Source organism: Balaenoptera physalus (assembly GCF_965194825.1).
Source record: "Balaenoptera physalus genome assembly, chromosome: 12".
In the NCBI taxonomy this organism is placed as follows: domain Eukaryota; kingdom Metazoa; phylum Chordata; class Mammalia; order Artiodactyla; family Balaenopteridae; genus Balaenoptera; species Balaenoptera physalus.
In genome coordinates this window covers 52,712,443-52,737,366 of record NC_138897.1, presented here as the reverse complement: position 1 = coordinate 52,737,366, position 24,924 = coordinate 52,712,443, and the positions used below count along the sequence as shown (strand labels likewise).

General features: G+C 37.2%; 1 long non-coding RNA gene across 1 annotated transcript; it reads right to left on the bottom strand.

Annotated features, from left to right (window-relative positions):
* Positions 1-8,553: 8,553 nt before the first annotated feature.
* On the bottom strand, positions 8,554-13,183 carry LOC309639590. The gene is made up of 2 exons (XR_014251770.1): positions 13,096-13,183; positions 8,554-13,022 (listed from the first exon to the last, which is right to left on the bottom strand). It is a non-coding gene; the product is annotated as an uncharacterized lncRNA (long non-coding RNA).
* Between the last annotated feature and the right edge of the window lie 11,741 nt (positions 13,184-24,924).

The following is a 24,924-nucleotide window of genomic DNA, read 5'->3' as shown; positions in this document are numbered from 1 at the left end:
GAAATACAACTGTCAGTGTTTAGACGATAGTAAGACATCTTTAGTATCTAAACTTATATTGACTGTACCCTTTCCTCCAGTGAAAATAGAGGCAGTTGATAAAGTATTTATTAAGCTGTGGATACCTGTGTTCTCTTCCCAGGTCAATGGCTGGCTGAATAATCTTAAACATACCACTTCATTTCTTTACACGTTTTTTCATCTGTAGAAGAGAAGTAATTCCACTTTCCTCAAAAAATGCTGAGAGGACTAAGAAAAGGATGTCAATAAAGCCTCTTTAGTTCTTTAGAGAGAAGTTCTAGAGAAATACATGGAATTCTTTAAGGCTGTGGATTCAGCTATCACAAGAGGAATGATTAATTGGTTCCAAAAGTTAAGTCACATTTTGATGATATGGCATAACCAACAAGCCACCAAGTGCTTATTAAATCTTTCTCCTTTTTAATTTTCATTTATGCACAAAATTTTAAAATAACATATTTAGCTTTCTATTACAAAAGCAACACATGTTCATGCATAGATACTTGAGAAAATTATATTGTTATGTGCACCATGATCATTCACAGATGATTCAGAGTCGATTCTTTATATTAAAGCACTCTCTGGAAGATACAATCTGAGTTTTCCTTCTAAACAGTGAACGCAAAAAATCAACCATAGTCCCATTTATCGCAGAATTTAGAATGTATGTCACTGTGATTCATTCCTTACATAGTTCAAATAAGTGATATCACAAATAAGCATTATCCTTCTGGGAGGTCTATTATTTTGAGTCATCCCTGAGAAAGGTTTTTCAAAAACGAGTTTGCAGGAGATGGGAATGTTCTCACTTCTGAAGTTGTTAGGATGGCCAATAAAAAACACGTATTTGCGTTTCAAAATGAATTTATCCAAGCCATATGAAATTTCAGACTCTTTGAGGATCCCTAGGACACCTGATGTCTCCAGTTGAGGGAAGAGTTCTTTAAGGAGTCTGATCATCAGGGCTCCGAGGGAAGGGGTGAGAAGAGGCAGGGACAGATGGACACAAGTGAACGAGTGAACATCAGAAGAAGGCAGGGACTAAAGAAAGCACCTGAGGTTTGTGCTCTCTAATGAGGGAAGGGGCCCGTATGTGGATAGAATGTGGACTATGGCCAAACTACAGGATAGGGACAAGGTCATAATCCTAGTAATTGTTCAGTAAACATTTGCTCAGTTTTTGCAACAAAACAAAACACAGGACGTGGAATTTGGACAAGAGCGTGCGGACAGCCTTTTGGCATCTAGAATAGATAGGAAGGGCCACACAACAGGGCAACTGATAAGTAACAGCCCATCCATGGCAGTTCAGTCTGTCCTGTCCCAGAATTTGCACATCTCTTGATAAGGGCAAGTCGTCACCGCTGCCAGTTAGAAAGTTTCACTCAGATGCTTGCTAGTGGGGTTGTGAGCTGCTAACTCTCAACTCTTAAATTGTTTACTTCAACAAATATTAAAACCCTGTTTATACTTCAAAAATTCTCCTCTTGAGTTATTTTTGTAAAGGTGGAAATGATGTAAAATGACTTTTTGGGTTTTTTGTTTGTTTTTAAGTCAAAAATAAGCACTATTCATTTGTTAGGTAGTATAAGCTTTAACTAAAGAAGACATATGTTGGCTTCTTTTATTTTTTTTCCCCTCATTTTCTGGAACTCCTGTTTTTTAGAACTTCACAGATGAATCCTTAATTTTCTTATCTCTCTCACCTCCCCCACCCCGCAATTTCTTTCTCTCTTTTAAATAAATTTCCTGGAAGATTTCTTTAGCTCTCTCTTCCAGCCTTTCTGTTGAAAAGTTGATCGTTTTTAATTTCCAAGAGCTTTTGGTTCTCTGATAGTTTCTTTCCTAGAAACTTGCTCTTGTTTCATGGATGTGAGAGTTTTTCTTATCTCTTCACATATTGTTTAAAAGTTGTCTTCTGATCACTGGATTACCTTGGTTTCCTCTCTGTTGCTTTTCTTGCAGGGTTTATTGTTGTCTCTGTCTTTGATGTTAGAGAGACTTTCTTGGGGCTAATGTTCAGTATGCAGAATTTCACTTAATCCTCCCAGATTTTGATAAGCCACCTTACCCTGCCTCAGTATTCCCTGGGTCATGAGTTCAGAGTTTTCTAATGTCTGCCCCGCACAAGTGTATGAAGAGTCTCCCCAGCTGGGACAGGCTCATGCCACACTGCACTCTGCTGCTGGCTTGACCTTACTTATCTCTGTCCAGATTTAATCTGTGACTTATTGCTTGACAGAGGAAAGAAGAAGCCTCGGTGATTTTCTGGAGGTTGGATGATTGCTCATATTTTCCCCTGTCTAAGATGGTCATCTATCCCATCCCAAGGATGAGATACACATCAGTCTCAAGGGAGGCCCATGTCCATGGCAGCAGCTTAGAACTCCCACTGGGACCCAGCCCCTCCTCCAATTATTTAAGGACGCCCCCATTCTCCATGTTTTAAAAGAAATATTATCACCTCCACAAATTACCTAGTCCCAAATCACTGTTTTAGCCCCTATAGTTTTCAACTAAAAAAAATGTAAGTGCTCTATCCTCAACGTACATAATAGTTATGAAAACTATTTTTAAGGTTTTACCACATGCTGTTGAAGCAATTCATGGGTGTGTATTCACCTAATGTGTTCACTTGCTTTCTCACTAGCTAAAACAATGCAGAATGAAGTACTTATCTATATAATATGGCTAGATTCATGATTCCAATAGACAATAATAAGATATAAATTTACAGCATTGGTAATCCAAACCTGAAATTTAGAGTAGATGAGAAAGAAGTATCTCATTAACTAATATATATATATACACACACACATATATATATGTGTGTGTGTATATATATATATTAGTACAATTGTCTTCAACTATTTTTTTTTTCTGGTGTTGTCATACTATATGTGGGTGCTAAAATGTCCTAGAAAAAAATCTTTCATTGGGGGAGGTGAACCCTATAAATGTATGTGAATCAATAGGTGCTTTTACCTTAACTTGCCCCCCAAAATATTGTGACATGTTCCTGGTGGGGACGGTCATTACTACTTTCCCCACTAACACGCCTGGTGCTGAGAATCACTGACTGAATATTTACTTGCTCTTCACTCTCACTTAGTATAAACCTTCTATTGGGTTGGCCAAAAAGTTCATTTGGGTTCTTCTGTAACACCTTTCGGAAAACCTGAATGAAACTGTTGGTCAACCCAGTATTTGTTCGAAGTCTTATGAGGTTGAATTTCATCATCTTGCTATTCAATAGTGTACCATCACTTCACCTTATAGGGATTTATAAAGATTTTAGCCACATGATGATTGCAAGCTTGGAATTCAGAGGGGTATTAGCATGCATTTAACAGATGCATAGAAATCATTCACCATTTCACCAGAAGATTTTTATTTCCCGATAATCAGTTCTAAGAAATGTATCTCTCCTGCTGAGAGTATCCGGTTTACCTTTCATTAGAATTGGGTAGGAAACCACTTATTAGTAATAACAAATTTATTAACATATGGGAGGAAAAAGCTGGTGTTTAATAATAAAGGAAATAATTACTCTTAAAAAAAGATGACTTTTTAAAAGACTGTGTGCAGATTGGAGAACTTCTCTGAGTGAGAACAAACTACAAGACCAAAACTGCCAATCAATTTCTTTTACCCTTAGCTCTAAGGAGGACAGGTCAACTTAGAGCAGCCCTGTACAGGCTATAGAGTTTATGGGGAAAGAAACAGTGGGGCAAGGAACACGCTGGCGGGGAGGGAGAGCCATGGTGAGCAGGAACACGGACGAAGACTCTAGAGAGATTTTTCTACTCCATGTGCCTGGCAAAAGCTAGTGATGGATAGATGATGAGTTCACATAGCTCCTGCCTGAGGAAATCAGGATCGGAATACGGAGGAAATCCTTTAGTTTGGTCAGTGGAGCCTAGAAAAACTAACCCAAGACCCTGACTAAAACCTTAAAGGCGTTCCCTTGTGGTACATATTTTTTTCCTGGTTTTTTTGTTTGTCTATTTTTAAAACTCACAAAATCAATCCAGTTGCTTGCACATGATGTACACCTTTAAGGAATCCTTTTACTTTCCTCTGTGTCCTGCAGTTCAGACTACTGACAGAATCTCCTATAATCAATATAGCAAAATCAGATTATTATGAAAGTTAAAGTAAAAATATATTTGCTATTTTAAGTTTCCCAAAGTTAATGTTAAAAATCTTCACTAACAGTAAAAAAGACGTGATCCTCCACAACATTGCATTTATTGTAAACACCAATATCATAATTAATATTCTTCCAGAACGAAAATTCTTAATTCTTTGTGCAAAATTTTGAACATAAAAATAAATAAACAAGACGAAAAGACAGCCCTCAGAATGGGAGAAAATATTTGCAAGTGAAGCAACTGACAAAGGATTAATCTCCAAAATATACAAGCAGCTCATGCAGCTCAATATCAAAAAAACAAACAATCCAATCCAAAAATGGGCAGAAGACCTAAATAGACATTTCTCCAAAGAAGATATACAGATTGCCAACAAACACATGAAAGGATGCTCAACATCACTAATCATTAGAGAAATGCAAATCAAAACTACAATGGAGTATCACCTCACACCAGTCAGAATGGCCATCATCAAAAAATCTACAAACAATAAATGCTGGAGAGTGTGTGGAGAAAAGGGAACCCTCTTGCACTGTTGGTGGGAATGTAAATTGATACAGCCACTATGGAGAACAGTATGGAGGTTCCTAAAAAAACTAAAAATAGAACTACCATATGACCCAGCAATCCCACTGCTGGGCATATACCCAGAGAAAACCATAATTCAAAGAGACATGTACCACAATGTTCATTGCAGCACTATTTACAATAGCCAGGACATGGAAGCAACCCAAGTGTCCATCGACAGATGAATGGATAAAGAAGATGTGGCACATATATACAATGGAATATTATTCAGCCATAAGAAGAAACGAAACTGAGCTATTTGTAGTGAGGTGGATGGACCTAGAGTCTGTCATACAGAGTGAAGTAAGTCAGAAGGAGAAAAATACCATATGCTAACACATATATATGGAATCTAAAAAAAAAAAAAAAAAAAGGTTCTGATGAACCTAGGGGCAGGACAGAAATAAAGACCTAGAGAATGGACTTGAGGACACAGGGAGGGGGACGGGTAAGCTGGGACGAAATGAGAGAGTAGCATTGACATATACACACTACCAAATGTAAAATAGATAGCTAGTGGGAAGCAGCCGCATAGCACAGGGAGATCAGCTTAGTGCTTTGTGACCACCTAGAGGGGTGGGATAGGGAGGGTGGGAAGGAGACGCAAGTGGGAAGGATATGGAGATATATGTATACGTATAGCTGATTCACTTTGTTATACAGCAGAAACTAACACAACATTGTAAAGCAATTATACTCCAATAAAGATGTTAATAAATAAATAAATATCTTGTACCCTTAGTTACCATTTTCCCAACTTCTGTTTTCGTTTAAAAAATATTTGCTTTTGACCACATTTGTCTTCACTAAACATTTCTCCACCTTTGTTCTCCTTTGAATCAAAACCTATAGCTGATATAATTTCTTAGCTCTCTGTGATCGATGCTATGTTTAAAAATCTTTATTTCTTCTGAGTCAGCTTACAATATCTTAAAAACAAGCAAGAAAAAACAAATAAGGAGGGGGTAAGTGGGGAGGAAAGAACAAAAGGATACTCAGCTATCACACTGTTGACTTTTTTAATGCTTTGTTTAAATGTCTAACTCTAAAAATGGAAGTGGAGTGGCCTTGCCCTTTGAACCAGCCATTAGGAGGTGCTCATACTTTAGAAGAGACTCTTCCAAGCCTTTAAGGCTAGTATAGTTTTTATGTTTTGTAGAACTGATCTTTAATTTTAGAAATTTTCTTTCCCTTGAACTTACCACTTGTAAAAATTATCAAGTGGACAGCTCTGGAAACTGAAGTCATCCAACTAGTCCAAAAAAACAAATGTTTCTGTGGCATCTCTCACCACAGAATACCAGATAAATCCATCAGGTTCAAAGAAAAACATGTATTTGAGAAAGAACAACTTCTCAGCTACTTTACCTCCAGAGGGATGTAGTTGATGTTGATTGGTGTAGAGCAGGGGTCTTCAGGAAGTCTTCCCTGGGGCTGTATCTACTTTTGTAAAATAGAAGGGTATATTTGTATCCTGAATATGCCTCCAGAGTAGATTCTGCTTTCCTAATGCAGTTTCACAGCTGTTTATTATGGACACCATTCAGACTGTTAACTACCCATTTTGTTTCCATCATGGCTGCTTTTTATTTGCTGTTACAGACCCAAACTGGCTACTTAACAAGCGTTAGGTGCAAACATGAACATGCATGGAACAAAGAAGACTAAAGAACTAGTAAAGCCACCAGAAAACATGGAAGGTTTCCACTGCCTCTGAGGCAGTGTTTGGAGGAGAATAAAGGATTTTAGGCTGGGTATTTGTAATAGAGATTCTTGTTAAGGGGTTATAGGTGTCGGTACAAGTACTAAAATTTTACAGTGCTGTGAATTACTTAACTGGTTGAACAATGGCTTTAGTAATTTTGTATCAATTATCAAGTTCCATGTGACAATCAAACATTGACACTAAACATTATTTTTTTTTAATTTCCACATTGAAGAAAACCAGTGCACAAAATTTTCAAATTGTACAACTAATAAGATAGAGAGCTAATTTTTTTTTTCTTGCCCATGCCGAGTGGCTTGTGGGCTCTTAATTCCCCAATCAGGGCTTGAACCTGTGCCCTCGGCAGTGAAAGCACAGTGTCCTAACCACTGGACTGCCAGGAAATTCCCATAGAGAGCTAATTTTTAAAAATTATTATTACTAGGAGTTAACGCCTGGCAAATAGGAATATGTATCTTACTTTCATGTCTTTGGCACTCAACTCAAATGAGTCTAATGAGTCTGAAGCGCAGGTTTTTTTTTTTTTTTTTTAGCCAGCATCGCATAATGTAGATCATGACACCTACTGGCAGCATAGGGTTTTGCACCCTAGTTCCATAAGACACTCAAGCCCTTGTTGCTTAGGATAAAGATATTTTAAATGTGTGCTTGTGTTATGAGTCAACATTAAACTTTACTGGGAAAAATGATATCTTGGAGCATGACCATCAGTTTGGATAGGCTAAATTATGCTGTGCTAACAAGCTTCCTGAAACTCAATTGCTTAAATTAGCAAAGATTTAATTCTTGCACACATTATGTCTGTTGCAGATTATTAATGATGCAAAGTGCGAAGTGAAGATTGAAAGTAAATGCCACCTCCAACCCCACAGTTAATTACTAGCCTGCTGTCCCAAGGATAGTCACTAAAGACTTGAGATATATATATATTTTATATTCATTGATCAGGGTCTTTCTGATTTGCATCAGTTCCACCCACTTTAATTGATGTAGCTTTATAATAAATTAACTATTTGAGAAGACTTATCTTTCCCTCTTATTGTTCTTTTTTTTAAAAATTACTGGTATTCTCACCTGATTGTTTTCCATAAGGTTTAGTATTATTTTAAATTACTCCAAGTCATATTTGATTTTTATTTGAACAGCATTAGCTACCAATTAATTTGACAATAATTTTATCTGTGAAATAGTCTTCCCATAAGAGTTATTTATATCACTCAAAAATATTTGTAATGTTCTTCATATGTTAAATGTGTTTTTATTGAAGTAGATTCTTGGGAGTTTATATTTTTGTTGCAACGATGAATGAAATTTCTTTATATACTTTTATTTCTACATTTGCTATTACCTGCATATTGACATGCTATTGTTTTTTTGTATTTTTCCCTTGTAATAAATGAAATAATTGTATAGATTTTCCATAGGATGTCATTTTGGATTTTCTTTAAATGAATCATTGTTCTTTATGTCTTTTATTTATCTCTTAGCTCTGGGTCATGTCTTCTAGCATTGACCAAAACCTTCTGATAAGGATGTTAGACATCATTATTGTTTTTCTCCACATTTAATGCAAAACTTCCTTGGGTTTAACTATTAGAAATATATGAAAGCAACTATTTTTAATCATGTTGATGGCATACTGTATGCTATGGGTGTTCTCAATAATTGTGATCATTGAATTTTTTCAATGCCTTGCTCAAAAATTATGATGTTTATGTTTTTCTTAATTGACCTAATACTTTAACGATTTATAATGATAAAGTAAGTAATACTGATTCTTTTTGCATTCCTGAGATAAATTCTACTTGGTGATTTTTTATGTAGTGTCAAGTTCTAAGATTTTATTTGTGATTTTTAAAATTCATATTCATTTGGAGATATGTTGCCTTTTTTCTTATATTGATATCCTCAGCAAAATTTGGTATTTATTTCTAAAAGTATTATTATGTTGTGTTTATTACATAATTTTATTTAACATTTGCTAATAATGTTATTAGACATTTGCTTTTATTCTATTTTTTTTTTAAATTTTGGATCTATTTATTTTTTATTTCCTATTAATTAATTTTGTCACCCAATTCTTCCTTTTTAAAAATTGATCGTATTTTCTTTTTCTAAAATTTTGTTTGTTTGGGTTCTTCACAACACACAGAAAAATATTTATATTTATGAATTCACTTTTGCACACCACCTTTGCTTCAACAGTTTTGTATATTACTCTTTATCTCTTCCTTGGTTCACTAGTTTTTAGAAAGGTGTGTTTTCATTTCTAAGTGGTTGAACCTTGTTTTCAGTAACAAAAAAGTTTATATTTTCATTCCATTGTTGTCAGTTATTGTGGTGCATGGTTTTGGTTTCTTTGGATTACTGACTTTGCTTTTGGTCTGGTATCAATTGCCATAGATGCTTTTTGCATCTTATACCTGAAGAAAGTTACCGGTAATGTCAAGAACGGTGAAAGGTTGGGATGTTGCCCTACTTGATAGCCAACAAGTTAGCTTCCAGGGCTGTATGAATGTTTGGAGAAGACATGCCGTTCCTGTGTCAGAGAGAAAGGATTTTATTACTCGCAGCAATAGCAGTAGCTAGAATGTTATCATTTTTGTGTCAGTTCCCCACACTGTGATTTCCATAGGAGCAGGTGAGGAGAGTCAGGTGACACCTCCACACACAGTGGATATTTACAAGAGAGGGACCCTGAGCTTAGAGAACCTGATTTTTTAATAAAAGGCAGTAAGCATGCCTCTCCTTTGTTCTGGAAGGACACTGTCTCTATCTTACAAGACTTTAAGCAAGCCAACACTTTGATTCAGTGGGAGATATTCTCTCTCTCTTCCAAGGTTATTTCCTATAAAAGCAGCCTTGGAAAGATAGTCTGGAACAAAGGCATCCAGTGCCTCTGTTCACAAGATGTGCAGAAATGCAAGACTACCATGGAGAATTATCTCCCAACAGAAAAGCAGAGGATAAATGTTATTCTATAAATCAATTCTACCTTGTTCAGATGTCTTAAATTTTCATAATATAGACACTGATACAAAAATAGAGATATTTCATATGTCTATCTATCTATAGTCCTTTGATGTTTAACAGGATAGACAGATAGATAAGGTTGTGTGTTTAAAATATCATTTCCTATATTTTTAATACTTTTATGTGTTTTAAGCTATTAAGCTTTAGGTACTCAGTATTTTTATTTTTTACTGTTTGTGGTTTTGTCAATATGTAACAACCCTTTTAAGTCCCATTTGTGTAAGTTGCCACCTCGGCTGTAATTTGAATTATTACATAGATCTCTCTTAAAAGTAATAAATCACTGGATTATTCAATCAGAAACATTTTGCCTTTTAAGAGGGAAGTTTATACTATACTCATTAATTTTGTTGGTCTGACTTAGATAATTTTGTTGTCTGGATTTTGTTTGCTTACCATTTGGCGTCTGTTCTACAGGCTATTTTGTTTATTTTTATATTCTTGGTGTTCTAGAAAGCAGACTTCCTGTGCTTAATTCTGTTAGTGGCTATCTCATAATAATTAACATATATTCATAACTATTTGTATATTAATCAAAATAGCAACAAAGAGGCTCTTGTTTATTAATTGTGTTTCCTTTATCCATATCTTCCCCCTTCCCAGTCTTCAATAATTAATCCAGTTATGTAAACTTTGTCATCAGTATAGCTACGTAGTCCTCTTTTGGAGAAATTGGAATTTCTAAGCTGTTGCATTTTATTACCCTAATAATGCGAATGATTTTGTGTTTTCAGCATTAGCTTTATTCTCTATAGTCATATTTTGCAACAGCTGCTGGAACACTACCGTCACAGGTCAAAGGCCAAAAGAAATGTCCCTAAACTCTCCAGTTTCTCTGTGCTGTGGAGCCAAGGTGGAAGTGAACCAGAATTCCAGTGGGCCTAGGCAGCCAGCTCAAGGGAATGAAGTTGACCCCTTTGCAAACAGGGGCAGAATGATGAGGAAGAAAGGGAAGCTAAGAGTTCCCCTCTGCGGATGCCAGAATTCATGACATGCTTCCCAGAGCCCTAGGAATGATCTTCTCTTTTTCCCTTATCCAAAGTTTCTCTGGGGAGTTATGTCCTTATCTGTTCCCCATTCCTTTCTTTTCACCTCTCTGCATCTTCTTTATATTTCCAGTATCATTTCACTCACTACCCACCTCAAACTTCATTGTCTAATAAGTGTACATTTTAAAGTAACCCAAATGTATGGGAGTACTTGTCTTATTCTACTCTAGCTGTCATAACAAAATACTATAGACTGGGTGGCTTAAAGAACAGAAATCTATTTCCTCACAGTTCTAGCGGCTGGAAGAGAACAAGGTGCAAGCCTGGCTGGGTTCTGGGGAGAGCTCTTTTCCTGGTTTGCAGGTGGTCTTCTTGCTGTGTGCTCTCATGGCCTTTTCTTGGTGTGTGCACTTGGAGAAAGAGCGACAGCTCTCTCTTCTTGTAAGGCCACCAATCTTATTGGGTAAGGACCCCCCCCCCCTTATGACTTTATTTAACCATAATTATTTAAAAGTCCTATCATTTTAGGCATTAGAGTTTCAACATATGAATTTAAGGGGAGACACGTAACAGCATTATGAACCCTCAAGACCTTCATTTATGCTACAATCTGGGCTTAAAAGTCCTCCCCATTTTTTCTTAAAGGACCAAGTTACCTTCTTCTTTCAAGACTAGCTCAGGATCATCCCCTCCGGGAAGCCCTGATAGAATCCCTAGGTGGAGCTACAAGCTCTGATGCTATATGTTCCTTCCCTGTGAATAGCTCTGCCTTGTTTGTTAGTGTTGGACTAGCCCCGTTTACCATAAGCTCTTCAAGGACAGAAATGATTTCTTATTTGCCTTGGTGCATTGGGCAGTGTCTAGCTCAGTGTAAGCCTGTAATCAATGTTGGATAAACTTAAAGCACAGATACTAGACCATCTCTGTTGAATGAGGCATGTGGAAATCTTAGGAGAGACAAAGAGGAGGAATGGTTGGTGAGGAGGGAGGGCGTGGTACCCTGTGGGGGCAGGACCCGAGCCCTGGGTGACTGAGCGCAGCATCTTACTGCTTGACCACCAGGACGTCTTGGGTACTGGTAAGGGACCCACAAGCTTTACACCTGGTGAAGACATTCCAAGACCCTTTCAGAAATGAACATTTTGTGAATTAGTAAAAATTTGCCGCAAAGGGTACTAGTCTGCAGTCTAGCACTGGGAAAATCAGCTGCATAGCTAAGTTGCCCGGAGGACATATACTTCATAAAGTGGCAGAAATCAGTATAGCAAAACCTTCAGAGATCTTTAGGGAATAATATTAATCTCCCCATGCAGTCTTTTTTTCATAAAATCGCTTTGCAGTAAAGAAGGCCTTGTGGTGATAAGCATGTCCTTTATAGGTTAAATGGGGATCAGTGACCCTTAAATTTAGCTAGAAAATAATAATACATTTTTAACTCTAGTCTGATCAAAAAGATTTAATGTGCCTTTTAAGAATATAAAGATGGAAAAATGATCACCAGCCAAATTATTTCCAGCATCGTTTTGCATGCTATACATATGCATCACAGGAAAAGGGAAAGTTTGGGGGTCAGATCTTTTAGCCAGAGTATTTTCTCTCTCTCAGAAACATACTGTACCCAAACTACATTCTCTTTTCGGATTTGAGAATAACATGAGACCTTTGATCAACAGATTTTTCACAAGATGCTAAACATTTGGGGTGAAAGGGAATGTTCTGACATTCACTTAACAGAACTGCTCTCTTAGTTGCTGGCATAGATTTATTTTTGAAGCTTGAACTGCTTGCTAAGTTCCCAATTAGAAGCTTGTGTAATTGCCATATTAGCACCGTCTTCTCTTCCTTCTCTGGATGCTCTCCTGTTACCTGGCTTCTGGGGCATCCTCCCTGAGAACCCTGCGCCACGCTCCCGTGCTGTGACCCAAGCCACCTTCACCAGAAAGGGTCAGTACCGGCAACAGGAACCCTCGCCAACCCCCCGACACTCTCCTCCTCTGTCTCCCCTTCCTAATCGATCCCAGCTCCATTCCTGAGCAATGGGAGCTAACAACTGTGAAGCTCTTTTCCACCAGCCTTGATATCGGCAAGGCCGAGTATCTTTTTGATTTCACTGAGGACTTAAATCGTTTTAATATAAAATGCTGTAATTTCTTTAAAGTATACTTTAGTGCTTTTGTATTTCCATAAATATCTCATCTTGATTCATTTTTTAAAACCGATTACCTAAAGAAAATAACTGTCTTTAAGAAAGGGCGGGAGAAACAGACTCACAGACTTAGAGAACGAACTTATGGCTACTAGGAGGGCGGGGCTGCGGAGGAGGGATAGATAGGGAGTTTGGGATTGACATGTACACACTGCTATATTGAAAAGAGATAACCAACAAGGACCTACTGTATAGCACAGGGAACTCTGCTCAATATTCTGTACTAACCTAAATGGGAAAAGAATTTGAAAAAGAATAGATATATGTATATGTATAACTGAATCACTTTGCTGTACACCTGAAACTAACAGAACATTGTTAATCAACTATACTACTTTATTTTAAATATTGTTATACTACTCACAAGTATTTAAAATACTACTATATTTTAAATACTACTTTATTTTAAATATAAAATAAAAATTAAAAATAAATAAATAACAAAATAGTGGTGATGATTGCACAACTCTCCGAAGAGACTAAAAACTACTGAATTACACACTTTAAAAGGTGAATTCTATAGTGTGTGAATTATATCTCAGTAAAGCTGTTACTTTAAAAAAATTTTTTTAAAAACAAAAAAAAGAAAGGGGGAGATACATTTGTTTACATTATAGAGAAATTTTTAAAAATCAACTATTAGTCTATGCTTTGTTAAATAAACCTGTATATAGTTTATAATTAACATCATTAAGAGTTTTTCTACAGCTGGTGAGTCTTCTGAGTGTGTTGATTGCTACTTTTGAATTTAAATTCTTTTGCTTCAGTTCTTTTTTCTTGAAATTGAAATACTAAATAAATGTAAAGGCCGTTGGGTCAGAAGACTGCTCTCAGCTCAGGCAACAATTTAAGCCAGATAGTGAATTGGATTTTGTTGACATAAGAAGAGTTGCAATTGTGGTTTTCATTTTGCAAATGAAAAGCACCAACTTCTCCAAAAGTTCTTGTCATAATATTAGTTACATTGACGCTACATTCTTGTAATGCATCTGAGAGATGATTTTAATCATTTCCTAAATAGAGGATTAAGAAAAAAAGATTCAGGTGCAGCTAGGCATTCTTTTCTGAAGTGCTATAGTAATGACAAAAGGCTAGGGTATTTAGAAATATTTCAGACTATGAATGGACGCCCTGGAAAAATTGCCTTCATTGACAACTGAGTTAATTACAGTAGTTCTGTTATTCAAAGCCCTATTATTTGGCTGTAAAAAAAATCATTGTAGGTTAAAAATGGGCTCACATTAGCTTCTCTATAGGTGTAGTATTTTATATAGTTTTTTCCAAAAAGGCTTGATTCTTTTCAAAACTAAATACAAACACTCTAAAAATATGTACACTCAAAATAGTATTCTGTGGCAGAAAATCACAGAATTATTTTAGATACCGTAATATATTTATTTCAGAATTTTAAAGCAACTTTTGTAAGAATGAGCATGACCATAGTAGAAATACATGAGTTATACGCATTTGAATTTGCATTTTGTAAGTTACGTTTATGAGAGTGTTAGCGGATCTATGTCTTTAGTTTTCCACGCAGCTCTCCGGGAGACCAGAACGTGGCTATCGTGGCGTCCTTCGATTTTAACAGAGATCCTTTCTCTATAACTAATTCAACGCATGGCTATATGGGTAATTTTGAACAAGTGGATCTTTCTCCAACCTGAAAGGCTGCCAGGAGGGAGAGTGAGTGAGAAAAAGAGGGTTTCAAAGGAGTCACAGAGAACCACAAAGTAATCACGAAGCACCACTGTATTGCCACAATCTCCTTACAGAAGTGCATTGAGAGGTGGTGATATAGAAAAGGAGAGAACGCATAGTTATAATAAAATACTCTATAATACCTGGGACAACAGTTGGAAATGATTTTGTCATCAAACAAAGTGCCCGAAATTGTAGAAGACTTGCCTATGTTTCCCGTGAGGAATTTTTAAAAAACTATTAGAGTACCCCCCCCCATTATTTTACAGAATTTCACAGAGCACTGAAATATGAAATACAGAAGACTAGAAATGTAAAATAGAAACTGCAACTGTAACCTTTCTATATCACATTTAATGGGGAAAAAAAAAAACCTTTTAGCCAAAGATTACATTATACAAGTGTATAAATTATGATTAGTTACTCTAAATTTAGATATGACTACTTTATGGAATCCAAAGTGTGGGAATAAATCATTAAAGAGGATTTAGTCCTCCAGCCCTGTGATGTCCTGACAAATGGAATACATTTTGGGTCATATCATAGCTCTAGTACCTTAGTAAATGGAGGAAAACTTGATTTTGCAAATGTCAATGGAAACATTTTAATAGCACTGATGAACAATTCCAATGAATTAAAACAATACCACTGAATACTTAATGGTGCTATTGTTGTTGAATGCAGAAAGAAAGAGAGTGGAGTAGAAAGAAAGCCAAGCAAATAATGATGGGGAATAGGGTAAGAATTGATTGTTGAGAATAAAGCAAAAACTCTATTATAAAAGGGCTTTTAGGCCATAAGAGTGACTTGTTTCGAAGTCTAGAGCTTTATGCTGCTTAAATACTTCTTGCCAAAGATAAGGAATGATGCCAGATCTCAGACCAGGCTGAGCCCACAAATGGGGACTGCATTTTTAATATGAATCTCGTTATGATGTAAATTAGGCTGAGTGTAAGTGATAGGCGAGAAATAAAGTCTAATACAAGCGTCAAAACCAGGTCAAGGATGGCTTGGAATTCACTCATTCATTATCAAGCATTGTACATGTACATGGAAATATGAATTTTAGAGTAAAGATTTGTCTAAACTTATGTTAAAAAGGGATCTGTTGAAAGAACCCAAGGAAGGAAATGATGTGTTAAAAGGAGTATTTTATGTAGTTTAGGAGCAGAAGGATTTTAGTGTGAAATGATTAGAATCAGGTAGTACATTTAGGAAGTTATTACAGTGTTTCAAATTAAGGTGTGCTGTGCTAATATCTTAAAATTTTAATTAGTGAGCTTGCTTTTCTACACCTCCTGATACTTCCTCTATTCAGTCAGAGGTATCATTGATTGTCTAAAGGAAAATGAGGAGTATTAAGGCAAAGATGCAAAGAACCAATCAGTGCTAAGGCTTTGAGACAGAAAACAGATTTTGAAACTTTTTAAGGGCCAGTAAAATTGCAAGGTAAGGTTTTCAATGATAAGAGTGGACATTATTAGAGAAAACAGTGATTTATATAAAGAGGATGGATCCTATCAAAAATGGTCAGTGTGGAAGTCTCTGTGTCTAACCAGGATTTTTTTTTTTTCTTTCCATAAGAAGCACAGATAAAAAACAAAAAACTTCCTGACTGTGGAGGAGAAAGAGCAATGAGATAAAGAAAAAGCAGAATAAATTATGACTCAGGGGCCTGAGAATTGGGTCTTCCCCCCATCCCATCTCCTAAGATCAATCCCTAATGAGTAAGGATGACAGAAACCCCACTGATGTTTGGGGAATTCCAGGGAAGAGATGCATGGCCCAGTTTTCAGATAGAGTAGGAAGGTCTCAAGTTTTAGAGAAGCTCTGTGTTGAGCATGGAACCCAAGCTATAAAGTAGAAATTGCTGGAGAAGAGCATGTAAGAATATTGTGAGGTCTGAGTAGGCACAGAAGTAGAGAGGAGGACCAGGTGAGTCTAAGGAGGAAGAAGAATGAACACAGAGCAGAGAAAGGCATTTCAGTTATGCATGCAGTGAGCTGGGTGCCACAAAACCAAAGACCAGTAATGATCATACATCTCATCAGAGGCCAAGGTGGATGGCTGCTGATGAATTTGGACCAGTGCTTCTCAAAGGTGAGTGCACATCAGAATCACCTGGAGGCCTGTTAGAATGCAGATTCCTGGGTCCCTCATCGAGAGTTTCGGATTCAGTAGGTCCGTGTGGGATGGACCCCAATGATCGGCATTTCTAACAAGTCCCTGGGTGGCACTGATGTTGCTGGTTGAGAACCTCACTTTGACAAGCACTATTCTAGATCAAATGTCTTTCCCCCAAACTTAAAACGATATATACACCCCCGAACACACACATGCACACTCAGAATTTCGATGGCCCCTGGAGAGATGTGTAAGAGAAAGAGAAGGGGACACCTTCTGATAGCCCGAGAAATTACCCAAAAGAGCATGAGTTTACACCCAAAAGACAAAGTAATCACAAATTTGAGTGTGCCTTGATTTCCACATAAAATTCACAGTCATTAGCAGAAATCGGGTCTTGGGTGCTAAATTCATTGTAGAGAAGTAAAGAAATTTACCATTTGCGCACCTAAATTTTGCTACCGTGAAAATTAGTGCCCAGTCTCCTAGCATCTAGTACAAACTTTGGACTGAGATTTAAATACAAATTCAAGACTCCTGGAGAGGAAACATTCAGAAAGGATGTTCGGGTCCTTGGTTAGAGTGAAGCTTTTTTAGACGACATTTTGCTTTTTAACCCACCTAGAAGTCAGATGTTTCCGTAGCCCCGGTACCACCTACCACCGTTCTGCTACTCATCCTCTGGGCCTCGTCAGAGAACAGAGAAAATAGCAGCTATGTCTGAGAGGACAGCCCCTCTGAGCGCTACAAGAAGGCAGAACATCTGTGTGCTCGGGAACACTGATCCCACCGTCACCACCCTCCGTCTGGGCCCCTGCACACACAGACTTAGTGCCCCATTAGTGACTTGTTCCTTTCAGCCTCCAGTGGAGGGAGATCCTCTCCTATCAAGGGTCCAGGGGAACGTGTAAGAGCCGGTCAGATGGCAGTTACGCGGAGTTCAGCCAGCTGGTAGGACTTGTCTCTTCAATTGCACACTGGTTTAGTTTACAGTCTGACTGTACACCTTTGCTCTTTTGCATTTTCCCTTTGCAGACAAGAGCTGGGTCAGTGATTTAGAACTCACCAAGCTGAGTGCACATTTATGAGACTTAGCTGAAATGAATCTATTCTGTGTTACCTAATATCCCCAAGTCCCTCAGCCTCTGGAAGTCAACCTTCTCTTTGATACTTTCATACAATCACATGAGCCTCCATTTCAAGTCATCGATGGAAAACCAGTGCCTTCCCCAGTATCTCTAAGGATTCTTCAATAGGTGCAGGGTATATGTGCCTGAATACATGGTGTTGTCTACACCACCTACTCTGATCTCTGTATCGCTGTTTTGTTTTCACCTATAGTTGTTTTGTTTTATCTGTATACTGAGCTGTCTTCACTTCTCATGTTTTATCCCAAACACAGACAAAACATCATGTAGACATTTCCAAAAGCACCACTAATCCAGTCATTTATACTTTTTTTTCTTTTTAACTGAGCAACTACTACATGCCAGGTGATGTTCTTGTCCTTGGATATAGCACTGAGAAAAAACAGAGGAGTGTCCCATGGTGATTTCTACAATGTATTTAGATTTTCCTGAATGTAGGAGGTTAATGGATGACAGTTGCAGCAGGGAAAGTAACAACTAACCCCTGCATATCAGTATCAGGTATCATGATTTCTAAGCCACAGGGATTCCCTTTATGAAGACCCTCGCCTGTGCCTTATGCCATGTGGTTGACTCATGCCCTTACTTTCTGTAGAACTCTTTCTTTATCATCTCTTTCCCTCATGTCCAAGGGCTCCTCTAAAACTTTTCTCTCTTGCGCTACCAAAAGAAAATGGAAAACCAATGTTAAAAGATAGAACAAAGTCATTTAGCTTCCTCTGGTCATTTTAATAACTTTTCATAACCAAAAGTCCCAGGACAGTGTTTGCTCAAACAAAAGAGCGAAGTATCTTGGATTGGATTCATCAGAGGTTAAGAGAAGCCTACAGAGACCATCTTTCCATCTTGGAAAATGCAACCCATCACATCAATGTAGTGGATCAATGAAACGTCCTATACAGCAGCAGACTGATGAAGCTCTGTGGGTTAGATTATGACAGAGGGCAGATGGTCGGTCTAGTCCTGAGTCCAAGTAGACTGAAGATATACTGCTGCCCTATTAGGGGAAATCAAATCTCTTTGCTGTGTTTTTTTTTTTCCTTGATAACATGTTGAAAAAGCATTTGCCTGATCAATAGCTGCATACCAGAGCTCAGTGATGTGTTGATTTACTCCAAAAAAGACACTATATATGGAAAAGCAGCTGCAATTGGAGTTACTTCCTGATTATGTTTGCGATAATCCACTGGCTTTCCCGAAGGCCATCTATTTCCAGCCCTGGTCAAATAGATCAATTAAATATGATAGGAATCCTACATCCGCATTGTTCTAGTCTTGTTTTGATGGCATGGATCTGTGCCATCCTTCAATTTAGTTTACAATTTGGAAGGGATAAGCAGGGGCTTATAAGAAGGGGCTAATAATCATTCCTTCCTAATATCCCATGCCTCAAAGAACCAATGTGGATGTTCTGGCGTTGGCAGAGTGTATCTTTGTCATGCATTCAAAAAGTGAGGCAATTACCTCATTTTATAAAATGCACAGTCACTCTGGTTGATGACTATTGGTCCCTCTGAGGAATCTCTAGGAAAGTTTACAGTTTATTATTTTGGCAAAAACACAGGGTACTTCTTCAAACGAACCTGGCGTACTTTTCATTTCAGGGACTCTGAGTTTAGAAATTGAGTGAGCGGCCATGACTCTCTGTTGTGCCAAAAACCTGAAAATGAGATCTAGAATGTTTTAAATCATAAAAACCAAGTAGTTCTATTTCAGTCCAGGGGACGCTAAGATCTATTGAGCTGGCCAAAAAGTTCATTCGGGTCTTTCCGTACGATGTTACAGAAAACGTACGTACTTTTTGGCCAACCCAATATTTGCCTCCACCTATGATTCCTGTGGCTTAAGGCATTCTGATCACTGTTTAGCCTCCTGCCCACTTGGGAATCATGCCCACTTGTCTCTGGCTTTCAAGCCTCAGCACAGCCTCTTGGACTCTGCCTCTCTCTGGAATCCCATTATCCTGCACTGAATTTAGGAAACCCATTTGAATGGAGTTCCTTCCTACACTCATGCACGGCCTCATTTGATGTTTCTTCGTGCTCTGATGGAGGAATGTCCTTAGAATTCATCTAAGCAGCACAATGATGGGGTGAGTAGCAGGTCATACTTGATGAATCAGCACTAGCATTTCTATCTTTCTTTGTATAACTTCATCTGTGTTATACCCTGGAAATCCTTGCACCTCAATTTCATTTAGCCTTGGCCACCACGGAGCCAGGTTTCAGTCTACTGACCAAGTAATCTGATGAGCCACAATTGTGCATCCAAACATCAAGCATCTTTAATCTATTATATCTATGAAAATGTAATTATGTTAATAAATGTGGCTTAATCCAATTGTTTGTCTCCCTGTACTAGGACCTTCAGAATCCATGTGTAGCATTTCTCCCCAGCTTTCCACCAATATAAATTAGCAAAATCTTCCAGTTCTTTTTATGGATAAGCTACCCCCTCCCAAGTCAGACTTTGTTCCCATTCTCCTGTGATCTCATTGTAGTGATGGGTCTGGAAGCAATGCAAGGTAATGAGACACATCTTGTGGAGAAGCAGCAACTCCAAGCAAAATATTGGGTGGGCCAAAAAGTTCCTTTGGTTTTTAAGTAAAAATAAAAGACACGTTTTTCATTTTCACCAAGAACTTTATTGAACAATGTATTCACCGTTTTGTTCCACTACCTTCTGCCATTTTTCAGGCAACTTCATAATTCCATCTTCCCAAAACTTTTTATCTTTTTGAGTAAAGAACTGTTCCAGGTGCATTTTACAGTCTTCCAGGGAATTGAAATTTGTTCCATTAAGAGAATTTTGTAAAGACCGAAATAAATGGAAATCTGAAGGTGAAATGTCTGGCGAATACGGCAGATGAATCAGAACTTCCCAGTCAAGCTGTAACAGTTTTTGCCTGGTCGTCAAAGAAACATGCGATCTTGCATTATCCTGATGGAAGATTATGTGTTTTCTGTTGACTAATTCCGGATGCTTTTCTTAGAGTGCCGCTTTCAGTTGGTTTAATTGGGAGCAGTACTTGTTGGAATTAATCGTTTGGTTTTCCGGAAGGCGCTCGTAATAGAGGACTCCCTTCCAATCCCACCATATACACAACATCACCTTCTTTGGATGAAAACCAGCCTTTGGTGTGGTTGGTGGTGGTTCATTTCACTTGCCCCACGATCTCTTCTGTTCCACATTATTGTACAGTGTCCACTTTTCATCACCTATCACAATTTGTTTTAAAAACGGAACTTTCTTGTTACGTTTCAGTAGAGAATCACATGTGGAAATATGGTCAAGGTTTTTTTCGCTTAGCTTTTGTGGAATCCAAACATCAAAACGATGAACATGACCAAGCTGGTGCAGATGATTTTCAGCACTTGATTTGGATATTTTGAGTATGTCGGCTATCTCCCGCGTGGTATAACATTGATTGTTCTCAATTAATGTCTCAATTTGATCGCTGTCAACTTCAACTAGTCTACCTGACCATGGAGCATTCGTCTAGCAAGAAACCTCCGGCATGAAACTTCACAAACCACTTTTGATATGTTCAATCAGTCACAGAACCTTCTCCATACACTGCACAAATCTTTTTCTACATTTCAGTTGCATTTTTACCTTTCTTGAAATAATAAAGCATAATATGCTGAAAATGTTGCTTTTTTTCTTCCATCTTCAATATTAAAATGGCTACATAAAAATTCACCAATTTTGATAAGTTTTTTAAAAAAATGCACACTGATATGACAGCTGTCACAATACAATCTAACAAAATCATTTCGAATGAAGTTAAAGACAACTAAGCGCGACTATAGCCAGCTTATGCAAAAAAAAAACTTTTTAACCAACCCAGTAACTGCCTCAAATGCAGGCCTGTAGGTTCTTCAGATGGGGATGAGGGCTCCTTCTACTTTCAAGGTGGTTCAGTGGAATTTGGAGGCTCAAATCCATCAGAATCCACCCAAAATCTCCACTTTTCCCCAATATGTACCCTAACTTTCACATAAGATACCAAGGAAGACTGTAAGTTCAATGTGCTTTGTAATTCTGCCATATGCATCATAGGACTATGAGCCTAGTTTTCCAAATACATTAGCCATGCATTTGGCTACAAGGACAAGACAAACTTTAGGAAACTCTTTTGTTTTCTGATCATGCTTTGAGCTAAAAATGTAAAACCCTGAGCTTGTCAATTTCTCTTTGTAGAAAGAAGCATTGCAATGTCCATTGACAGATGAATGGATAAAGAAGATGTGGTATATATATATACATATATATATATGTATATGTACACACACAATGGAATATTACGCAACCATAAAAAAGAATGAAATAATGTCATTTGCAGCAACATGGATGGACCTAGAGATTATCATACTAAATGAAGTAAGTCAGAAAGAGAAAGGCAAATATCATATGATATTGTTTATATGTTGAATCTAAAATATGACACAAATGAACTTATCTACGAAACAGAAACAGACTCATGGACATAGAGAACAGACTTGTGATTGCCAAGGGAGTGGGTAGTGGAGGGAAGGATTGAGAGTTTGGGATTAGCAGAGGCAAACTATTATATATAGAATGGATAAACAATAAGGTCCTACTACTGGGAACTATATTCAATATCCTGTGATAAACCATAATGGAAAGGAATATGAAAAAAGTATATATATATATAAAACTGAATCACTTTGCTGTACAGCAGAAATTAACACATTGTAAATCAACTATACTTCAGTAAAATAAATTTTAAAAAATAAAGAAGTATTGTAGTCAGAAGTAGATAGGTTACCCCATGGTCCTTCTGGTCATCACCGGCAACAGAATGCTTTATTATAGTGACCACTTTGCGTCCCAAATCCTTGTCTTCAGTAGGCACTTCATTTCAGGCAACTACAGTGATATGTTAATGATTATTTTAAAATCTTTGAATATAACGGATCATGGCAATGAGGTTATTTTATCTCCTAACTTAACCAGGCACTTCTCATTTTCAAAGTCTATTTTTTGGGACCACCTTCAGAACCAAATATTTTCTCAGAAAGTCCAACCTGGATAAGGGCAGCTCCTTGAATTATTTCAAGCAGGAGAGAATTTAGTGGAGGGCATTAGAAGCTTTCCTAATTGCTAGAATGCCTGGGGAACCCAAGGTCGTGGAAGAGCTCTCTTAACTCTCAGTTTACTACTGCCTTACAGAGGGGCAGGGGATTTCAAAAGCTGTGGAAAACTATTAGTAATGAACACAGTTTTCCTGCAATACCAAAGTAGGCGATTCGCTAGGAAATACCTGGAGGTCACTGCAAAACCTCCAAATCTGCTGAAGACCAAGTTTCTGCTCATAACTGACATAGAGTAATTATATGAATACTGCTTTCTCTTTTGCACCTTTCAGATCTCTCACAAATGCTGCTTATTGGTAAAATGCAACCTGGAATCCAACTGGCAAGGGATTCTGAGAAATTCCTTAATGGCCAGGCTTCTAGCCACTGAAAATAGAGGGAGGTCTAGATGTGGGGGGGGGCAGTGCTGGGTTGTACACACAGCACAGACAACATAATGAGCCTTTCTGACACAGTCTATGAATTGGATTTTTTTATGACTTTGTACACAAAGAGACAAAGGTATTTATGTATTTATGTCTTTACTTACATGCTACACTATGGATGTTGATTAAAATGTTCATGGTTCAACTAACACAGAGCAAGAACCATCGGCGCCTACACGCGTTAATACTAAGGTTGATTTTTGCGAACATTATTTTGTGGTTGGGGGAAGAAAAACACAGAAAGAATCACATCTTGTCTGATTACAGTGATGTAAAAAAAAAAACAGTTTCATGTATGGCAAACAATAACAAAAAGCAAGAACAATGTAATACAACTGCAATTTTTTTCAAAGTTTAATTATATCCTTTAAAAATGAAAACCACATAACAGAATAAAGAAATAAATATTTGAATAAAAACAGAATAAGTCCTCAGCATCCCCAAATAAAATCTTTTTGTTGTTGTTGTTTATATCAGTGAGATAGGGTATATGTTGGCTGAATATAACCTGAAAGTGAATTAGTCAAGATGGGTCACGGCTCCCTAATCCATTCTTCCATCCCTAGGAAACGTAAGACTGAAATATTTATATTAGTAACAAAATTAAATCATTTAATGATATTGTCACGATCCCTAGTATACTTAATATGTATGGCTGTTTTTATAGTTTATAATCTTTAAATCTGTATGATATCATCTAACACAGTGCCTGGACAGAGTAGGTACCAAATAAATATTTGTTGAATTAATGAAAAAGAAAGCAGACTGTACATTTTAAAGATTATACAAACAATGGTAAACAGGCATCCTAATGTTCTTAAACACTGAGGTAGAAATCAAGAAAGAGGCAGTTAATTTTAGCTGCCACGAGTCAATTCATTGTGTGAACTTGGGAAAATCTTTTCAAAACTGTGTGCCTTATTTATTTTCATTATAAGGTGCTCTCCTGCGTACTCTACAGAAACACCTGAGATAATTACTTTGCTTTGACCTCTCTGGAGGAAATGCGAACTATAGAGTTACAATGTATATTGATGACAACGCTAGACTTTTGTAGTAGTAAACAGACATGCATTTCTTTATATATTAATGAGGTTGCATTGTTAACTAAATCTGATTAACTTAATGTAAGAAAACATTTAGATTATAACAAAATTTCAAAGGTATTAAATCTAGATTTAGGAGATTGTTCATGTATTCAACAAAGTCTCCCTTAGTAGACACGAAGTCTGTTTATTTTGGCTTTTGCTTTCACAGTTCTGTGTGTCTTGCCCAGACCCAAATTCTGCTGTGGGCTGTAAGAATAATGTCGCTGTTCCAAAATAGGCAGCCTTTTAACCCATCAGATAAAGAACAACTTTTGCTCCAAAGGGCCTTTACTTCTGCAACCTCTCAACCTCTTGGTAGTGCTGAGATGTTCTAACAGAGATCTTTCCTTCTCCCCAAGGATCTTATCATATAAATATTATTTAAAAATACTCAATAATGTTTAAAAATTATTAAATAACTTTTTATATTGACTTCCACCATCATCCCCTTTAAACTTGTGTCCAGTGAGAAAAATTCTTACCTCCTTAATAGTCCAGTTGAAAACTTGGTCACTTCCATGACTTTTACAATCAATCTTAGGCTCAAAAAAAAAAAAAAAAAAAAAAAGATCCACAAGTTCCTCTTAATTACTAAAGTCTGAAATTCGAATTCATACCACACATA